General features: G+C 48.3%; 1 non-coding gene and 1 pseudogene across 1 annotated transcript; both read left to right on the plus strand.

The window, feature by feature from the left end:
- Positions 1-1,681: 1,681 nt before the first annotated feature.
- LOC117084068 lies at positions 1,682-4,635 on the plus strand (annotated as a pseudogene).
- On the plus strand, positions 2,234-2,387 carry LOC117084074. The gene has a single exon (XR_004437307.1). It is a non-coding gene; the product is annotated as a small nucleolar RNA SNORA62/SNORA6 family (small nucleolar RNA).
- Positions 4,636-9,329: the final 4,694 nt, after the last annotated feature.

Here is a 9,329-nt window from a genome sequence, read left to right on the forward strand (position 1 = left end):
CTTGGGCAACACAGGGAGATCCCATCTCTGCAAAGAAAACAAAGAAAAAAAAAATGAGTGAAAGTGCCTGATCAAGAAAGGGAGGTTGAAGCAGATGTCAGTTGGCTCTGGAAGACTGCAAGAGCCGCTACACTGCAATCCCAGCTCGGGATAGCATGAGGCAAGGCAGTACTCTCTTCCTTTCCTTGGGTTCTTTGACATCCCTATATACTTTCCTTGAGGTAGTTTCAGTATATCTCTCTTCTTTATTATTATTTATTCTTTATTTATGTTATTTATTTTTTCGAGACGGAGTCTCGCTCTGTCGCCCAGGCTGGAGTGCAGTGGCATGAACTCGGCTCACTACAAGCTCTGCCTCACGGGTTCATGCCATTCTCCTGCCTTAGCCTCCCAAGTAGCTGGGACTAAAGATACGCACCACCATGGCCTGGCTAATTTTTGTATTTTTAGTAGAGACAGGGTTTCACCATGTTGGCCAGGCTGGTCTAGAACTCCTGACCTCAAGTGATCTGCCCGTCTTGGTCTCCCAAAGTGCTGGGATTATAGGCATGAGCCACTCTGTCCGGCCATCTCTGTTCCTTATAACCAAAAAGAGCCCCCAGTTTAAAAGCTCTTAAAGGTCTGGGCGCAGTGGCTCACATCTGTAATCCCAGCACTTTAAGAGGCCAATATAGGAGGATCACTTGAAGCAGCCCCTGGGCAACAAAGAGCCCTTATCTCTACTTATTTTATTTTTTAGAGACAGGGTCTTGCTCTATTGCCCAGGCTAGTGGAGTGCAGTGGCATGATCACGGCTCACTGCAGCCTCAACCTCCTGGGCTGAATCTGTCTACCTCCCTCAGCCTCGTGAGTAGCTGGCACTCAGGCACATGCCACTGATTTTTTATTTTCTGTACAGATAGGGTTTTGCCATGTTGCCCGGGCTAGTCTCAAACTCCTGGGCTCAAGTGATCTGCCTGCCTCGGCCTCCCAAATTGCTGACATTACAGGCAAGAGCCACCACATGTGCACATAGTACCTAATGATTCCTTACAAACCAGTATGAAAAAGACAAACCCTATAGTGGAAAAATGGACAAACGACATGAATAGAGAATTCACAAAGGAAGAAATATACGTATGGTTAATGAACATGAAAAATGTTGGCCAGCTGCTGTGGTTCGCGCCTATAATCCCAGCACTTTGGGAGGCTGAGGCAAGTGGATCACCTGAGGTCAGAAGTTTGAGACCAGCCTGGCCAACATGGCGAAACCCCATCTCTACTAAAAATACAGAAGTTAGCCGGGTGAAATGGCACATGCCTGTAGTCCCAGCTACTCTGGAGGCTGAGGCATGGGAATCGCTTAAACTCAGGAGATAGAGGTTGCAGTGAGCCAAGATTGTGCACTGTACTCTAGCCTGGGCGACAGAGTGAGAATCTGTCTCAAAAAAATAAAATAAAAATAAAAATTAGCCACACATGGTGGTGCATGCCTGTAGTCCTAGCGACTTGGGAGGCTGAGGCAAGAAGCTTCCTTGAGCCCAGAAGTTTGAGGCTGCAGTGAGCCATGATTGTGCCACTGTACTCTAGCCTGGCCGGGAACTTGTCTTAAAAAAAAAAAAAGCTTTCCGCGCTACCTGCAGAGGGGTCCATACGGCGTTGTTCTGGATTCCCGTCGTAACTTAAAGGGAAACTTTTCACAATGTCCGGAGCCCTTGATGTCCTGCAAATGAAGGAGGAAGATGTCCTTAAGTTCCTTGCAGCAGGAACCCACTTAGGTGGCACCAATCTTGACTTCCAGATGGAACAGTACATCTATAAAAGGAAAAGTGATGGCATCTACATCATAAATCTGAAGAGGACCTGGGAGAAGCTTCTGCTGGCGGCCCGTGCCATTGTTGCCATTGAAAACCCTGCTGATGTCAGTGTTATATCCTCCAGGAATACTGGCCAGAGGGCCGTGCTGAAGTTTGCTGCTGCCACTGGAGCCACTCCAATTGCTGGCCGCTTCACTCCTGGGACCTTCACTAACCAGATCCAGGCAGCCTTCCGGGAGCCACGGCTTCTTGTGGTTACTGACCCCAGGGCTGACCACCAGCCTCTTACGGAGGCATCTTATGTTAACCTACCTACCATTGCTCTGTGTAACACAGATTCTCCTCTGCGCTATGTGGACATTGCCATCCCATGCAACAACAAGGTAATGATTTTATGATCTAGAGTTTGCGAATGCATGCTCTAGAAAAAACATTGCTGTGCACATTGTTAGAGCTTGGAGTTGAGGCCACTGACTGGCCGATGAACTCGCAAGTGTAGGTAGTGTGCTACATGAGGGGCAAGTTTTTCGCTAACACCACAAGGGTCTTTGGCCCAATGAGTGGAGTTTGATAGTAATTCTTGCTACAAGTATAAAAATAAAAATAAAAATAAAAAATAAAAAAAATAGTCTGGGCGCGGTGGCTCAAGCCTGTAATCCCAGCACTTTGGGAGGCCGAGACGGGCGGATCACGAGGTCAGGAGATCGAGACCATCCTGGCTAACACGGTGAAACCCCGTCTCTACTAAAAATACAAAAAACTAGCCGGGCGAGGTGGCGGGCGCCTGTAGTCCCAGCTACTCAGGAGGCTGAGGCAGGAGAATGGCGTGAAACCCGGGAGGCGGAGCTTGCAGTGAGCTGAGATCCGGCCACTGCACTCCAGCCCGGGCGACAGAGCAAGACTCTGTCTCAAAAAAAAAATAAAAAAAAATAAAAAAATAAAAATAAAAATAAAAAATAAAAATAAAAATAAAAAATAAAAAAATAAAAAATAAAAAAATTTTAAAAAAGGTTTAATTTCACTGTAATAAAATAAACTTCAATTAACATAGTTACATATCTTTTTCTTTGTCCATCATTCTGACAATGCCAGATGAGCATGAGTATAGAGAAACTATAGAGAAATGACCATTACCAGCCTAACTATTAAGAAAGTAATGGGCCGGGCGCGGTGGCTCAAGCCTGTAATCCCAGCACTTTGGGAGGCCGAGACGGGCGGATCACGAGGTCAGGAGATCGAGACCATCCTGGCTAACACGGTGAAACCCCGTCTCTACTAAAAATACAAAAAAAACTAGCTGGGCGAGGTGGTGGGCGCCTGTAGTCCCAGCTGCTTGGGAGGCTGAGGCAGGAGAATGGCATGAACCCGGGAGGCGGAGCTTGCAGTGAGCTGAGATCCGGCCACTGCACTCCAGTCCGGGCGACAGAGCGAGACACCGCCTCAAAAAAAAAAAAAAAAAAAAAAAGAAAGTAATGGACTGGGTGTGGTGGCTCACGCTTGTAATCCCAGCTACTCAGGAGGCTGAGGCAGGAGAATCGCTTTAACTCAGGAGGCCAAGGTTGTCGTGAGCCGAGCTCACGCCATTGCACTCCAGCCTGGGCAACAAGAGAGAAACTCCGTCTCAAAAAAAAAAAAGTAATGAGAGTGAACAATATAGTCAGGATGGCTAAAGGTGACCCTGAGAAACCAAAGGGCAAGATGTCTGCTTTTGTCTACTTTGTGCAGACGTGCAGAGAAGAACGTAAAAAGAAACCGTCGGCTGGGCGCGGTGGCTCAAGCCTGTAATCCTAGCACTTTGGGAGGCCGAGACAGGCGGATCACTCTAAAAGGGTGTTTTAGAGGTCAGGAGATCGAGACCATCCTGGCTAACACAGTGAAACCCCGTCTCAACTAAAAAAATACAAAAAACTAGCCGGGCGAGGTGGCGGGCGCCTGTAGTCCCAGCTACGTGGGAGGTTGAGGCAGGAGAATGGCGTAAACCCGGGAGGCGGAGCTTGCAGTGAGCTGAGATCCGGCCACTGCACTCCAGCCTGGGTGACAGAGCGAGACTCCGTCTCAACAAAAAAAAAAAAAAAAAAAAAAAAAAACCGTCAATTTTGCAGAATTTTCCAAGAAGTGCTCTGAGAGGTAGAAAGACGATGTCCAGGAGAGAGAAGTCGAAGTTTGATCAAATGGCAAAGGCAGATAAAGTGCGCTGTGATCAGGAAATGAAGGGTTATGGACCAGCTAAGGGAGGCAAGAAGAAGGATCCTAATGCCCCCAAAAGGCCACCGTCTGGATTCTTCCTGTTTTCTTCGGAATTCCACCCCAAGATGAAATCCACAAACCCCGGCATCTCTATTGGAGACGTGGTCAAAAAGCTGGGTGAGATGTGGAAGAACTGAAATGATGGTGAAAAGCAGCCTTACATCACTAAGGCGGCAAAGCTGAAGGAGAAGTATAAGAAGGATGTTGCTGACTATAAGTCGAAAGGAAAGTTTGATGGCGCAACGGGTCCTGCTACAGTTGCCTGGAAGAAGGTGGAAGAGGAAGAGGAACGGGGAGATGAGGAGGAGCAGAAGAGGATGAATAAACAAACTGTTTATCTGTCAAAAAAAAAAGAAAGAAAGTAATGTATAAAAATGTGAGTGCGCCCTCTCTCTGTGTGCCTACTTTCTCCTTCAAGCAAAAGGTAGGCATGAGCAAGGATGAGGATGGCTTTGCGGGAAGGGTAGAGAGACAAGTTAAGCTATGAGAAGAAGCTGGATACAAAGGACAAATGGATCAAGAATTTTGTTTACTGTTTTAAATATACTGCCTATTTTGAAAAAAGCACAGAAGCTAAAGCTAAAATTTCTTTTTCTTTTTTTAAAATTTTTATTTATTTAGTTTATTCATTTTTTTTAGACAGAATCTCGCTCTGTCTCCCAGGCTGGAGTGCGGTGGCACGATCTCAGCTCACTGCAAGCTCCGCCTCCCAGGTTCATGCCATTCTCCTGCCTCATCCTTCCCAGCAGCTGGGACTCCAGGCCCCCGCCACCATGCCTGGGTAATTTTTTTTTTCTTGTATTTTTTTTTTTTTTTTTTAGTAGAGATAGGGTTTCACTGTGTTAGCCAGGATGGTCTCGATCTCTTGACCTCATGATCCACCCACCTTGGCCTCCCAAAGTGCTGAGATTACAGGCAGGAGCCACTGCACCCGTCCCAATTTTTATTATTTATTTATTTATTTATTTATTTATTTTTTGAGACGGAGTTTCACTCTTGTTGCCCATGCTGGAGTGCAATGGCGCGATCTCGGCTCACTGCAACCTCTGCTTCCCAGGTTCAAGCGATTCTTCTGCCTCAGCCTCCCAAGTAGCTGTGATTACAGGCATGCTGGTGCATGCCTGGCTATTTTGTATTTTTAGTAGAGATGGGGCTTCTCCATGTTGGTCAGGCTGGTCTCCAACTCCCGACCTCAGGTGATCCACCCGCCTTGGCCTCCCAAAGTGCTGGGACTACAAGCGTCAGCCACCACACCTGACCTATTTTTATTTTTTTAGACAAGGTGTCACTCTGGTACAGTGGCCTGATCTTGGCTCACTGCAGCCTCGACCTCTTGGCCTTAGACAATCCTCTCACCTCAGCCTCCCGAGTAGCTGGGAGTACAGGCTCAAGCCACTATGCCCAGCTAATTTTTGTATATTTTGTAGAGATGGGGTCTCGTCATGTTGCCCAGGCTGGTCTTGAATCCTGGGTTCAAGTGACCCACCCACCTTGGCCTCCCAAAGTGCTGGATTACAAGCATGACCTACCTCACCTGGCCTGATTCTTTGTTGAAAAAATCATATGCATGTTTAAAGAAAGTATCTTTTTTTTTTTTTTTTTGAGACAGTCTGGCTCTGTCACCCAAGCTGGAGTGCAGTGGCACAATCTTGGCTCACTGCAACCTCCGCCTTCCAGGTTCAAGCGATTCTCCTGCCTCAGCCTCCCAAGTAGCTGGGACTATAGGTGTGTGTGCATCAGTATGCCCGGCTAATTTTTGTATTAGAGACAGGGTTTCACCATGTTGGCCATACTGGTCTTGAGCTCCTGACCTCGGGTGATCCGCCCGCCTCCCAAAGTGCTGGCATTATAGGCGTAAGCCACTGTGCCTGGCCAAGAAAGTATTTCTGCTTCTAGAGTTTCAGGTCCCCTCTCCAGCATTAACCTCTCCTAGCAGTTTCTTGTGTATCCTTCTAGTAAGCTTGTTTGGCCAAGCTTACATGTATGAGAACACATCTCCCTTTTCAGTGTGAAAGGAAACACACCTTTCACTGTGCTTTTTCACATAACACTAAATCTTGACTGTAGCTCCATGTCAGAATGTAAACAGGCTGTAAACCTCTTGTTACTGCACTTCCCTTTATTGCTTTTCACAGATACTGTGTTTTTTTACAAATCAAATGTGGCAACCCTGCATCAAGCAAGTCTATAAGCACCATTTTTCCAACAGCACGTGCTCACCTCTGGTCTCTGTGTCACATTTTGGGAATTCATATAATATGTTTTCATCATTATTATATCTGTTATGGTAATCCAGGTTGATGTTACTATTGTAATTGCTTTGGACCACACAAATGGTGCCCATGTAAAACATCTATTTGTTTTTATTATTTATTTATTTAGAGACGGGTTCTCACTCGGTCGCCCAGGCTGGATGGAGTGCAGTGGTCCGATCTTGGCTCACTGCAGCCTCCTCAACCAGGAAGGAGTCAAGGATACTCCTGCCTCAGTCTTCCTAGTATCTGGGTCTACAGGTGTGCACCATGCCAGGCTAATTTTTTTTTTTTTTTAGATGGAGTCTTGCTCTGTCACCCAGGCTGGAGTGCAGTGGCGTGATCTCGGCTCACTGCAAGCTCTGCCTCCCAGGTTCACGCCATTCTCCTGCCTCAGCCTCCCGAATAGCTGGGACTACAGGCGCCCGCCACCTCGCCCGGCTAGTTTTTTGTATTTTTGTTTAGTAGACACGGGGTTTCACCGGGTTAGCCAGGATGGTCTCGATCTCCTGACCTCGTGATCTGCCCCCGCCTCGGCCTCCCAAAGTGCTGGGATTACAGGCGTGAGCCACGGTGCCCAGCCATGCCAAGCTAATTTTTTTATTTTTGTAGAGACAGAGGTCTCACTATGTTGCCCAGGCTAGTCTTGAACTCCTGGGCTCAAATGATCCTCCTGCATCAGCTTCCCAAAGTGCTCAGATTACCGGGAGAGTAATCTGCACCGCACCCAGCCAATTCTAACCTCTTTGCTGGTCCATTCTGGATGGAAGCAGTTCCTCCCCCTCAGAATCCCACTGAATTCTCCATAGTACCACAGTCTTTTGGCACTTACCTTTGCAGGAGTAGCTCTTTTGCTCACAAATGTGTTTCCTGTAACTACATTTTAAGCTCATTATTTGGATCATGTACCATCCAGAATTTTATTCTGCTTTGAATAGCTGCTTCCCCAGGTAGACAGGAAACCAAAATTCTACACAAATTTTGGGGCTGACAGGCAGGGTGCCGTGGCTCATGCCTGTAATCCCAGCACTTTGGGAGGCCGAAACAGGTTGATCACCTGAGGTCAGCCTGGCCAACATGGTGAAACCTGTCTCTACTAAAAATACAAAAATTAGCCGGGCGTAGTGGTGGACGCCTGTAATCCCAGCGACTAGGGAGGCTGAGGGAGAATCGCTTGAACCCGGGGGTGGAGGTTGCAGTGAGCTAAGATCGCACCACTGACTCCAGCCTGAGCGACAGAGCAAGACTTCGTCTCAAAAAAATAAAAATAACAATAAAAACAAAACATTGGGGAGCTGAGGGTTGGATGATACTAACTCATGCAAACACCAAACCCTGCCTTTCTTCCCCTTCCAGGTGGCAAGAGGGCTTTGAGATCAGTGATACATCCGCTGATTCTAGTGTTTTCCACCCAAGTTTTCAAGCCTTTGGGTGTCCAAACAGAGGACAAGAGATCAAGATCTCGAAAGGTCTAGAAAAACCCGGGGCCACTTCCATTTTGTGAGGTTCTCAGCATACTGAAAACTGAAGACGTGCTAAGAGTGGGTTACTAAAATGGTGGCCTATCTGAAATCTTGCCAGGGCACCATGCCTGCTCTCATCCTGTCATCCCTGTATCTCAGGGCTCATCCTCTGCCCTGACACCTAATCTCACTTCAGGAAACATAAATTGAAAGTTCAAATAACCTCGGATTATATTACTCTGGCCTGTGTGTTATACTGGGCGACTAGGCTGCGTAGCCTCCTGGGCCGAGCCATGACTCTGCAGGAACTGCGGCGCCGGCTCACACAGCGCGGAGCGGTGCACGCCTGGCCGGCCAGGCGCCCGCGCTGGGTTCTGCTCACGCCCACAGGGGCCCGCGTTCGCTGCAACCGGCCCTCCTTGATGGCTGATCGTCGGACTCCTACCCTTTCTGCCTGCTGCCGTTTGCCCTGTCAGCTAAGGGCACGCGATGCGTCCCAAGTCTCGGCTCCAGCCACTAGACGGGTGAGGGCCACTGGGGGTTGGGTTGGAACGCCCCCGAAGGCACCACGGCAACCGAGCGGGGAACGCCTGTTAAGCCAGCCCCGCCCCGGGACGCGCGCGCCCGGCGGTCTCGATCCAGCGTGGCCCGCCCCCTCACCTCCCGCCCAACCAACAGCCACTTCCTGCCTCACTCCCGACCAATCTTCACACTCCACGAAGAATAGCCGTAGGGGGCGTATGGGACGGTGCGTAGAGCCATGGCAGTTCCTCGAGAAATTATACCTAAGGACACTCCAGCAATTCCACTTCTGGGCATATATCCCCCAAAAATTGAAAGCAAGGAAATAAAGAGACACTCGCCCATCCCTGTTGATAGCGGTGTTATTCACAATAGATAAAAGGTGGGAGCAACTCGGCCGGTGTGATGGCTCACGCCTATAATCCCAGCACTTTGGGAGGCTGAGGCAGGTGGATCATGCGGTTAGGAGTTTGTAGACCAGACTGACCAACATGGTGAAACCTCATCTCTACTAAAAATACAAAAAAATGGCCAGGTGCAGTGGCTTACGCCTGTAATCCCAACACTTTGGGGGGGGGGGCCAAGACGGTCAGATCACCTGAGGTGAGGAGTTTGAGACCCACCTGGCCAGCATGGTAAAACCCTGTTTCTACTAATAAGGAAGGAGACCAGTACTCCTCCTGCTGCCCTCCGCCCCCCACCTTGCCTAGTTCACAAGACAGGAGGAAAGAGAGAAAGAAACGAAAGAAAGATAAATAGCCGACAACCTTGGCACCAGCACCTGGCCCTAGGAGTTAAACAAAGTAATAATAATAACATCAATCTCTGGCCTAAACTACTTGTGTTATCTGTAAATTCCAGACACTGTATGAAAACAGCACTGTAAAACTTTCTGTTCTGTTAGCTGATGCATGTAGCCCCCAGTCACGTTTCCCACACTTGCTCGATTTACCACGACCCTTTCACGTGGACCCCTTAAAGTTGTAAACCTTTAAAAAGGCCAAGTATTTCTTTCTCGGGGAGCTCGGCTCTTAAGACGTGAGTCTGCC

This window comes from Trachypithecus francoisi, unplaced genomic scaffold, assembly GCF_009764315.1.
Source record: "Trachypithecus francoisi isolate TF-2019V2 unplaced genomic scaffold, Tfra_2.0 Contig00420_ERROPOS43331+, whole genome shotgun sequence".
Classification (NCBI taxonomy): Eukaryota; Metazoa; Chordata; class Mammalia; order Primates; family Cercopithecidae; genus Trachypithecus; species Trachypithecus francoisi.